A 12,201-nucleotide genomic window follows, 5' to 3' on the forward strand; every position below is an offset into this window, starting at 1 on the left:
ATTTGCTGAGGACAGTAAATTTTGTAGTTTATGTTATTTCACTTTTTATGACTTTTTAACACTTAATAAAATTTTATTAGAGCACTTTTGTGTTTACAAGGCCACAAAACTCTTGGCAGGTTGTCAGAAGTCCTTTTTATTATGATCCTATTGATATACTGCGAGTAATGAAATAATCATGTCCAGAAATGTATCAAAGGCCAGAGGGATTATCCAATTTAATAGCTCTACAGATGCGCTGTGAAGGATAGGAAAGGCAACGCGTCGACAGGCTAAAAGGCTTGGTGGAAGGAGGAGGCAGACCTGGTTAATTTCTTTACCGTTTCAAGCTAGTTCTGTTGCTATCCTAAAGGCTAGATGCTTGGTCATGTGACTCCTGGCTCTTTCAATAAAAATGAATTTATCCTGTTGCAAAATGCTGTTTTCTTTTTATTCTTCTTAGGTGTGCATTTAATGCTGGTGTGCTTGCTCCATCTTTCTACTGCTTGCATCCTTCATTAAAAATACCATTTATTGAAAAATCCACTTTTATAGTACCATTTGCAGCTAACAGTGCTTTTAGTGTTAGGATCTGCTCCTGCCGCTGCTGCTGAAAAAAACAAGAGAATATGATACAGAGATCCAATACAGAGCAAGATGTCTTGCTGTAGTCTCTGAAATGATTGCTTTTTGTTTTTGTTTTTGAATGGGTACAGTTGCTGGAGAACTCTGATTTGTGTATGTGTCTGAGTATCACAATGGGCTGTTTTTCTGCACTGCTCTCAGTACTATAGCCTGAGATACTGCAGCTGTTTTTAAGGTCATTTCCTTTTATTTTAAATAATTGTTCATTTAACATATGTTGTTAAACTCATTCTTGCGTCAAAAGGAGGCGATTATACTTCCTGACCCTGAAAGCAAGGTGGGTGGCTTTGTTTTATAATTAAATTTGCTGTGTTCAATTTCATATTTTTCTTTCTCTGCTGTTTCCTAAAGAGCATGCCAAATAAGATAAAAGGGACCAGCAGCACAAGAAACACTTAAATGCCCGTGTTGTCTCTCTAACACACACTGCTCTAAACTTTTTGCTTCACAGGGACACCAGCAAGGTATTTTTCATAATTTCAGAATTAATTGTTTTATTCCCTTTAGGTTTAAATAGCCCCTTGAAAGCCTGGAGCTAAAATGTATTACATATTAAAATGTACAGCATTTTTTTTTCTAGCACAAACATATTTATGCTATTCCAAGTTAGTTCATGATACTGTCAGTTAACAGGATTTTTTTTAATGCCTAAATCATTTGTTTCAAAAATATATTTTGATGATTGACATGATTTTGTAAGCCATTGTGAGCAGAGGGGATCAAAGGGTTTATGTTACCATAACAGCAGTAAGAGGTGAAATTCTGATACCTTTATTCATATTGTGTGATTCCTTACTCTTGCAGCAGAGCTTCTGAAATCAATGGGGCTTCTGGAAGAGTTAAACTACTCAGTAAATATATCAACCTGCCCCAGTATATGTAAAATAAATCATCTAATACAGTTTTGCTTCAAGACAGTTCAGTTTTCCCAGAACAATATCATCTACTGTAAATCATTTGTTTGCAGGTCAAGGTCAAATTAAACTTTTAAACCTTTAACAACCATCAAATTGGAAACCTGCAGTATGGAATGATGTGGTGAAAGGCATGATGGACTGGGAACTCTTAGACTTACAACAGAAGTTTTCAGCTTTTCATTGAAACAGACAGATTCTAAGAAAAGCTCATTGAGTATAAAGGTGTAAACTAGATAGAAATGATTTAAGTGATGAAGCATCTAACTGATTTAACCCTTTCCTAGTGTCTTGGATTTTCTTCTGAAATCCCACAAAATGACTGATGAAGCAAATATGGAGTCCCATCATCACAGACAGAAAGGAAATGGAGGGTAAGCAATTCAGTGACAGTTCAACCTATGTGATCCCCAGGTGATGTTGGAAATGGGTGAACAGGACTTTGAAATGCCATGACTGGAAAAGGGATGGCTTCAGTGGAATAACTCAAGACTGAAGCATGACCCTGGAACCTTCAGACGACCCCATGCTCACCTAGGATGAATACCAACCGAGTAAAAGGCCTCTTATCACCACTTCCAGTGTCACAGCAAGTAAGGCCAGGTCAGCAAAAAATCATGGACGTGGAATTCCCGCTGATGTCAGCAGGAGAGCCCTGCACAAGGGTCAATCCCGAGGCATTTTAGCATTTACATTTTGCAAACAATAGCTTGTTATATGTTCATGGTAAGATGCTATCCTTTTCCTTTTAATAGCATACCAAATCCAGGTCTTCTGGTAAAAGTCTACAAGCTCCTAGCCCATAGTGCGTTATTCAGGCATTTGATACTATGCTGGGCATAGAAGAGATAGATATTAATCATTTTAATGGCTCATATCCTAGTCCCATTGAATTCAGTGGGACAAAGATTATTGCAATTAACAATTAGATATTAATATTAATTGCCATAAAACTATTAGACTAAATAATGACAGTTGGTTAAACAGTTGATCATATACATATTTACATGTACTTCCATGGTGACTTCTTTCTTTTAACAATTGTAAAAATAATAAACTAAGAAAATCAATCCACAAATCTATGATTAAGTAAGATAGCATGTTTTTCAAGAGTTACTTGGGATTTAGCCGCAAAATGTTTATTGATTGTAATGGGTATGGTGTGACTGAATCATAGTCAGCTCTTTGAAAACATATTGGTTGAGAATGATGATAAACCCACAAAATCAAGTATGTAAACTTAAAATCAAGTATATAATAGCTGATGTATACCTGTTACAAGTGAGTCAAGATAACTAGGGAATGTGTGCAATATGTAGGCCGCAGAAAGCAAACTGGGCTTTAGATTTATTGTTCAGGGCTTTATCACAAAATTGCTGGTATTAGTGTTAGACTTTAGATCTCGGTTTTAGGGCTGGCATTTTTTCCCCTCAAGTAGCTTATTTGCTGACAAATGCCATTTTAGTTGACCCAATCTTTAGCGCACTGTTTTGTGCAAAGAAAAAATGGGGGGAAAAAAATCAGGGACTTAGTGTTATTCATAAAACCAATGGGGAAGAAAGGCTGGCTCCAAATACATTGCAGGTCAAAGCTGAGATACTATCTGTGGAATGTGAAAAAACAGTGGTTAAAAGCCCCCTCTGCCAGATTCAGTTCAAGGACTGCATTTCCAGGTCTCCCACTTCCCAAGTGACTGCCCAAACCCTGGGGTAAGGAACGTTTTAGAGTGTCTCTCTCTCTCTATGGGAACATTTCTGATTGAAAGTATGCTTCTTTATATGCTAATCATTGGGCTAGGAGAGACAGAGAAACTGTGTATCACAATGTTTTAATCTAGCCGTTTGGTTTTTTTTTAAAAAAACGTGAAAATGTTATTTTTAATCCACCAAAAATGGTGGGGAGGGGGTCTTAAGAGTTTGTGTAAACCGTATTTTTGTTGTTGTTGTTTAGTTTTGCCACCAAATTGAGAAACCACTCTCACACACACAGCCCTGGTCTTTTTCCTTCCTGCCCCCTCATCCCCATATGGAGATAGAACTTGAAGTTGATATACTAGGACAAAATGCATACAGAAAGTGACAACATGCATCTAAAAATATGTAGTAACAAGCTAGTGTAAGGTCTAGATGTATAGTTTAATGCATACATGCCAATCAACTAGTGCTAGCTGCATACCATTTGTCAAAAACAAACATGTAGAAGTACTGTATAAAAACTTTTCTGAGAAGAGAGTCAAATACGTGAAATTAGATGGGGAATGAGCCATAGACTTTTAATAGCTATAGACTATGTAATCAATTAAGCATTTAACACTACTATGGTTTCTTGGATTTTTTTCTGAACCTCCAGTTTAAGGTAGGAGTAAACACTCCCAGTCTTCCCTGATGAATGGGCTTGGGCAAAGTCCCAGTTATCCCTCATAAGCAGTAAATAGTAGCTCAGTCTGTGGGTTTTCTTGCTAAGAGATAGCTTCTCTGACTCTCAAGGTAGAGGTTGCAATTTACTTTTTGCCTGGGGATATGGTTATCATTTATAATCTAATGTAGTTTGAGTCTGATACTCCTGTATATTCTTAAGACAAGCAATGCTTCTAATAACTAGTTTTGCTTGTTTATTATTTCAGCCTGGCTCCACTTTTCATTCCTTTATTTGTACTATATATAGCCCATTGCTAGTTTTCAGCAAAAAGCTAACTTTTATTTACAGTCTGTTTCCCACTAGTTTATGGAGACCACTTTATTTATGGTAACAGTAGTACTAGACCACAGGGAGGAACAGAGTCTAATATGATCGCCTTGGAAGCACACCACTCAGTTACTACAGAGATCCAAAGGGGCTATCTTTAGCTCTAGGAAGTGTAAACAATTACAATAAAATATGTGTAATTTCAGCGCCTTCTTCTACCCTGTATTGAAAAGTTCTATTAAATTGCTTTCTTCATCCAACTGATAAGTTAGGGATTAGGGGTTGTCAAAATACTGCTTAATAGGTGCTTCTATGCTCACAAAGTCCTGTATGGAAACTCTGTAGACATGGCAGGTAAATAAAAGTAAAGGGCAAGTCCTTATTCATGACAGCCCCTGGGACAGTCAGGTAACAGTATCAATCCCTGAGTTGCTTAGGCAAACTGCCCATGGCTGAAGAGACAGGGACAGAGTTGGTAATGTAGGCCATGGGATATCTGAACTCCTCAGCCTTGAATGCATTTATCCTTACACCCCCTGTCAGGTAAAAAAATGCTTTAATCCAGAGCTGCCCAAGTGGCTGGAGGCCTCACATCACACAGTTTGCACCAGCAGTGACCACTTGCCCTGGGGACTGCACTAGTGTGAGCCACGGCCCTCTGGGCTACTCCCCCACCCAACCCATTGCACCACATGTGGGCAGCCCCACCCCCTGCACTGCTACTTGTGCACAGGTGGGGCCTACTTCAGGTAGTGTAGTATCATAGAAAAGGAGGATAGTACAGATAATCCTCTATATAGCCTTCTGCCCCAAGGGAACTTGATAAGAAAGGTGCACTCAAAGAGTGTGAATTAAAACTGCTCATATTACGCTCAGTGCATAAGAATACTGGACAATACTGGAGCCACAAATTCCCTTAGCTCTATAGGCTGGGAGCAGGAAACAAAAGCCGAAGGAGGGAGGGGAAGCTTTGAGACTGACTAGAGCAGCAGGCAGAGCAATAGGGGGAGCGGTGGCTGGGTGGGTGCCCAGGGACCACACATTAAACCCTCCCATGCTGCCAGGTGGACAGTTCGGCTTTAATCTATGTTACAGTGAGTGAACCAAGGCATGGAGGGCTGGATTTCCAGAGATATTTAGGTCTCTAAAGAAGCAAATGTGTGCTTTTAAAAATCTTACTAGATGCCTAATTATCAGCGAATCCCACAAGGCACCTGTCTGCTTCTTCAGTCTAAATGCCTAGAGCACTTTGGAGGCCTCTAGTGAAGCAGGAGCTGAACCCAGATTTTCCACATCCCTAACTAGCACACTAAATCCTAGACCATCTTTTCTTTCTGTGTGAAATAGGGGTGCAGTCTCCCATAGCAAGCTGCCTTCATCTCCTGCACAGGATGCATTGCTGGGATAAGCCCAAGCTTATGTAAAGCACTGGGTTGTGTGCAGGAGGGTAATGCCAGCCTGCCATCTATTTCACACCTTGCCTCATACTTATGTGGATGCCAGTAATAACCACAGCAGTTGTATTAAGTATGCAAATGGTAAAGCATGGACTAATGCAATGCAATTGCCAGGCCTGTGTAGAAAATTATCTTCTGACTAAGGTAGTGTTATGCCTAAACCAGAAACAGTACTGTGACTTCAAGTATAGTATAGTATCTGGACTACCTATCTTGCCTTGTCACTGTGGTTTTGGTTAAGGCATATGTTGTCCAGTATTCTTATGCAATGAAGAATACAAGCAATTTTAGTGCACCTTTCTTATTAAATTTCCTTGGGGCAGAAGGCTATACACAGGATTATTTATACTATGCTCTTTTTCTATGATTCTACACTGTCTTCATAGTTTGTCTGTCAGTCTCTCACACCCCCCTCACTGGTCTTAAGGGATAAGGAGAGGCATATCCAATGTTCCTTATACTCTTTTTCTACATCTTGATCTGTTGCTAAGTGCTGCTTTCCTGATGCAGGCTACTGACTTTGGTGTGGTAAACCTCAGGACCATAGCACCTGATAGAATTACACTAGCTAAAATAACCAATCACAGTTGATATAATGTTTGCCATAGGATTTTAAAACTCTGTAATGTCAACAAAATTTTCCTCAAACATACCTGTACATAATACCACATAATAATCATGATAATTTTAAAAGCATAAAAATAAATGTGAAATGTACTACACCGAACGGAAGCTCTGTCTTGGGGTTCTGTGACAAACATACCTAGAATAATAGTCAGCTTGATAGAAGAATAATGGGTGGTAATAAGGAAAACCCAGCATGATTTCAGAGGTTGACTTGATTCAAAGAAGCTGCCATAAGCTTACATGCAGACTGAATTATTACCCAGACTTTGATGCTGGCCATAGAGTACAGTCATCACTAGATCCCAGGTCCTTCCTGCAGTTGCCTTTACCTCAGGCTTCTGTCTCTGAGAGATCAAACCTTTCCCGTCTTACTACTCTCTTCTCCTCTTTCCCACACCTGCAACTCCTTTTCTTATTAAAAGAAAACTGAAATCTGTATGCTTCAATTGGGTTGCACTGCAGCAGAATCCCCACCCCTGTCTTCCCTCCCCCACCACAGTTGCTTTCTTGGGGGAAGAAGCTCGAGCTTTCTCATGTTAAGGCTTTTTGCTAGTTCCCAAATGCTTTATCCAAATACCCAGTCTTGGGCTTAAACAACTCCATTTTGTGCAGGTTGTCCAACATAGCAGAGGAGATTCTAGGGTTATTAGACACTATGCTAAACCCCACACTCAGTCCGCACACACACAGACAAAAAATCAACACATCCCCCCAACCCCCCCCCACAAAAAAGAAAAAACAAACAACAAAAACCCAAGAAAGACAAACTGATAGGGCATGGTTTGGTGTTTGCAGGAGGCTGTTACATAGGGGGTCATACTGGAAAGTGAGATTGCTAACGGAAAAGAATAGAGGCTCTATCTTCATGGAGAGGTTCCATAATCAGTCTTTTGCAAACCTTAAAACTAATATGGTTGAAGGGGTGCAAAAAGGTTTGGATTGGTTCTTAGACCACCTGACGTGTTTTTTTTATGAATAACACTGTTGGCAATTTGTCCAACAGTTCAAGTTTGCACATCGGGTTGCTCTGATTTAAGTGACATCTTTTTGTCACAATATCATTGCATCGACCTGAAAAATGTTTCAAGATACTAAATCCTTCAAGTCTGATATTTGGAATAGGGGCCCCTTTCAAACTTGGAATTTACCCATCACTGGTGATATCTTTTGTAATATGGAGCCCCTTATCTTTCATTTGAATTATACTGCATAGACCTGTCTTTGTGATGTACTGAAGACCTGTGATAAAATGATGCGGGGAATTTCTTCTTTGGGGTGTAAAGGAAGTATGTTTCCTTGAGGTTCTTTGCCTGCTCTCGATTCTTGTTGCATTCACATTTTTAAAACAGCTATCTACTACAAAAAATGAGAGTGCTCAAAGGAGAGAAATATTTCATCAATAAGGTATTCCTTAAAAAGGACAGTAGCAATATCACAGTAAGAAGAGTATTTTTAAAAGCTGAAAAATAATTATCCATGCAAAGGTTTATTTCATGACAAAGTAGCTTGTGTTTAGTTTATACTGTTTTCATGTCTGCTACACCTGTTTTTGATCTATGACTGCCCAAAATTTGTTCTGCTATTGTGTACAGTGTAATACGCTGATACATTACATGCATGTTAGTTTAACAGCATACAAGGATGTCATCAGAATCAGTAAGGGCCTAACCCAGTGCCCATGGAAATCAATCAGAATGCTTCATTGACTTCTGTTCAGCTTGGATTGGCCCAAGATAGAATAGTATATAGAAAAATGTTGATATAAAGATATGCAGCGTTAGCTAATTCCCAAAATGTGTGGTTTGGTAAAAACTAGTCATGGCTATCTGTGTATTAACATGCATACATTTACTGTGTATGTGCCAGGGGGTGGGGGAGGCACACAGGAAATACGTAGAGTAGGTGCTGTGGAAAGATACAGAAATCTCTAATAAATTGCCAGAACTCCCATTAGAAAAGCACTTTGATATTAAACCAGCATCATTTGTACTTAGGATTGCTTAGTAATTAAATCAGATTGCAGCTAGATGAAGTTCTTTTTTAATTTTAGGATATAAAAGCACTATTAAATGCTTTCAGTAGATAATACTTAATTGGCAAAGAAACCTAAGGGTAATATAGAGATTGATACAAATGTTCCAGACCTATGTAATTTAATCAAAGTATCAAATACCTCTCACTAGACCCCATTTAGTCTTTGTAATCTAAACACTTACTCTTGGGATCTTCTTTATGAGATGAACTTTTGGCAGTGGATTTATAAACATACTTTTTTTTACTAACATGCTTTGTTTTTTGCACAGTAAAAAGTAGAGGGGCATGGGTGGAAGGGTCAGCTGCTTCCTGACATCTAAAATCTTTATCAGTACTAGCAACTCCTTAATTTGTGTCAGTGATTTGTGGTATTGTTGTTTATCTGTATATCAGTCACTTAGATGCACTGTTTAGATCCAAGGGTCTCAAGACCATTTGCAATCTCTGCTAGGCTTGTTGTGCCAGACAGGGCAGACATCTGGTTGTCAGTTATAATTGCATCCTGCACCAGAAGTTGTTTTTAAATACTCTTGATTCCCTTTGAACGCAGAACTGTGATGCACAACAGTTTCAAACCATTAATGCAAGAGGCAAAGTCAAGCCATGGCTTTAGCCTAGTTTGAAACAAGATTTATGAGAAATAGTTGGGAAGGGGGTCATTTTACAAAAGAGTAGCTGTTTTAGCCTGCATGGGTTTTAATGATACAGCAGTTTCCTTTCCAGGCTGTACAACTTATTCTTTGAACACTGACAGAAATAGTGCATCAGAAAATTATTTTTGTGGTGTTGCCATGTTTACTGTTTCCCGTTGTCTTTCCTTGGAAGTATTTTAACAGAAATTAGGGCTACACATAAAACCTACAAGCCACTGGATGAAAGGATTTATTATTTGGCTTTCTTCTCAGTCTAACATGGTGGACTGTGATTTAAACCCAACAGACTCTCAACAGGATATGATGCCAATTAAAAACATGAAACCTAATTTTTTGACGAAATAATCACATAATTCCATTTCTATTATCTGGCTAATGGGTTATTGACACCACATTTATTTCTTGGCCAGAATCCTAGATTTATTAGGCTAACAAACTGTTCTTGTTTAACTTACATAGTCCAATGAATATTAATGCACGTCAAGACACAGAACTGCCTTCAATATTGTAAGGAGACCTATTTAATACCAAATAAATGAATTGTTTAAAATAAAACATCACAGGAAAAAAGTACAACCTAAAACTTCCCCCTTAGTTTTGTATTCAAATGGCATTGTGCAAATGAGAGCTTTAAACAACTACCAGGTCACAGGAAAATTACATTTAGTTCCTTTGTCACGGTGAACCTAACGTTGTGGATTATGTTGTGTTTTAAAGACAAAAACTTCAACAGCTCAACAAAGCTACTGGCATAAGCTAAGGAGTGAACTACCAGGCTTTCTTTCATTGATACTTGGTCCCAAGAAACAATATTATTAGTTTCAGGTCAGCCCCTGGTGGACTAGGTTCCATATTACAAAAGGGCTCCAACAATATTGGTTCACTCTCACACATTTTCTGCAGCACAGGCTCCAAAGGAAGAATCTGACCCACACACAAATGGAGCTTGCAGCTTTCCTAATTACTAAATTTCCCTTTCCTCACATGTAAATAGTTAACATTCATTACATCTCTAAGTGTACATACAGTAAGCAGAACCCTATTAAAATGAGAATAGCTATCCTTCAAAATTGCCAAAGCAGCATACTTTATCAAACAAAGGTGCACCATTTGCAGTAATGATTTGGCACTGCTCAGAATTGGATATACTTATTTCTAAAATCTGGTTCTATTTTTAAAAATCCTTCACTAACTTCTGCAGCATATTGTGCTGTGTGACTGCATTTTCTTAAAGGTATGTGCTCTCAAACTAGAATACACCTGACAGTAATTATTAAAATATTTCATGGGGGTGGTCCTTTCAAATGAATAGATACTGTGTTTCCCTTATTATCAAAGTTAATTTTTACCCTGTGTATTTTTCTGAGGCACATCTATTTTTTTCCCCTCACACCTTGGCCTTTTTTTCTAATCTCATATCTATTGTCATTTCATAAACAAGCAAAAATATGTTCTAGATTCGAATTATACATGAAATTAATGTAAGTTAAGAAACCCTTGACTTAGCTTGATGTGTTAACTCTCTGTTGTACCACCATTTTACTGCTGTTGTGAGTGGACAGCAAAATGGTGGTTACTATGCTATTCATGAACAAGGACAGGCAAATTACTATTATATTCATGAACAAGGACATGTAACAGACTTGTGTGATCATTATGGAATCTGTTATCAGCAAAAATAAGGAAGCTTTTTTGTGACCTTGTTTGGTTTTGTATATATATGCTGATACATATTGCCTACCTTCCATTGCCCTAATATTGCCCACATTTCCTGTGTGAGATTTAGAAAGAAGAAACCATTATTTAAAGTCACCCAGAAATAATTGTGTTATATCAAGCCCAAATGGTAATACAAAAATCACATCAAGTTAGTATGTATGTGTGTATTTGTACCATTACATATCACACAGTCCCAGGACTGGTTTATATTGAGAATAAATGTTCTTCTTGTGAAGAAATGGTCCCTCTAGATCAAGGTTGAGGTCATTGGCAAGGTACTGTGAGTTAGCTCATTCTGCAGCTATGTGCACATGTGAATAAAGGAATTAATTTTTAGATTGTCAATGTCTTTCATGAGCAACTTAGCCAAATTTTAAAAATATATATATATTTACACACACACACATATGTATATATGCATACACACACATATGAATAGCTGCTTTTGGTGGCTAAATTGGAGACATAGCAAACTGTCTCTAGGCTATTACTAGCTAGATTTCAAAGAGTGGAATAGAAGGAAAACTAGACAAATCATAACTGAAATGGGAATTGTCACTAATTATCCACAAGAAAATTAGCACCATCTTTTGTCTGTGCAAAAATAATTCCTTATGTCTCAGGTACACTGCTGCACTAGACTTGAGAAGGCAGAGGCTCACAGCATTTCGGCAACCGCTGATGAAACAGAAATATGCTAACAGTCGAGAGCCTGTGTGCAGTTTGCCCTGTATAAAATAGGTCTGCAGCAACACTATTTATGGCCTACACAACAATATTATTTTCTGTCTTTGGTGTGCAAGGGTTGTAAATAGAAAAAAAATGGGTATGCTATTAAATCTAGTAGTAACAAGGCTCTTAAAGCCAGGTTTATTGTACCAGTGCAGGTAAAAGCTTTACGTTTTTTGATCTGTGGGTGTTAAATTCTCTGTCTGAAACACAATTCTTGCTCCAATATTATTTATCTAGCTGTATCTTTGGAAGTGAATAGACAGATGTCCATAAACTAAGGGCACCACCTGGTGGTTACCTAGTAGAATGTGGTTTTGATAAAAATCAATGAATATTCACTCATGAAAAGGTCCACACGATGAACAGCTTTAAATATCATGTTGAGATGGATTTATATTTTGAGGAAAATAAAATGAAACAGTCCCTAGTGTTTAGGTTTTACTGACTTTTACGCTCTCAAGCCAAGTGTTATTCAATTTTTCACATACAATCTGCTTTGAGAGCTGGCAGTGCATTTCAAAATGGCTTATTTTGATGGCATGTTCATAATTCTAAATAATTTGATTTCCAAATATATACATCAAGTTGTGGCCTTTCCAGAAAAAAATATTCTATTGAAAAACCTCTGTTTCAAGGTTTAAACCGAAAAAAAGAAAATAAGTGAATGCAGATACCTTTCCTGAGCTTTTTGCTGCTGTTTGCTGAGAAAAAAGGCTAAACAAAGAAAATATTTTTCAAAACCAAAAAGCTGGTTTT

At 37.9% G+C, this 12,201-nt stretch overlaps 1 long non-coding RNA gene across 3 annotated transcripts in view; it reads left to right on the forward strand.

The window, feature by feature from the left end:
* The first annotated feature begins 443 nt into the window (after positions 1-443).
* The window catches only part of LOC109301746, a 138,586-nt gene continuing 126,828 nt past the window's right edge, over positions 444-12,201 (forward strand). For 2 of the 3 annotated variants that reach the window (XR_002098598.1, XR_002098599.1), the window contains exons 1-2: positions 444-901; positions 1,826-2,131. This is a non-coding gene — a long non-coding RNA (uncharacterized LOC109301746). Of the gene's footprint in view, positions 902-956; positions 1,089-1,825; positions 2,132-12,201 lie in introns of those variants that run through there. The other variant, XR_002098600.1, reaches the window with a different exon arrangement.

Source organism: Gavialis gangeticus, unplaced genomic scaffold, assembly GCF_001723915.1.
Source record: "Gavialis gangeticus isolate Ggan-Ray unplaced genomic scaffold, GavGan_comp1, whole genome shotgun sequence".
Taxonomy (NCBI): domain Eukaryota; kingdom Metazoa; phylum Chordata; order Crocodylia; family Gavialidae; genus Gavialis; species Gavialis gangeticus.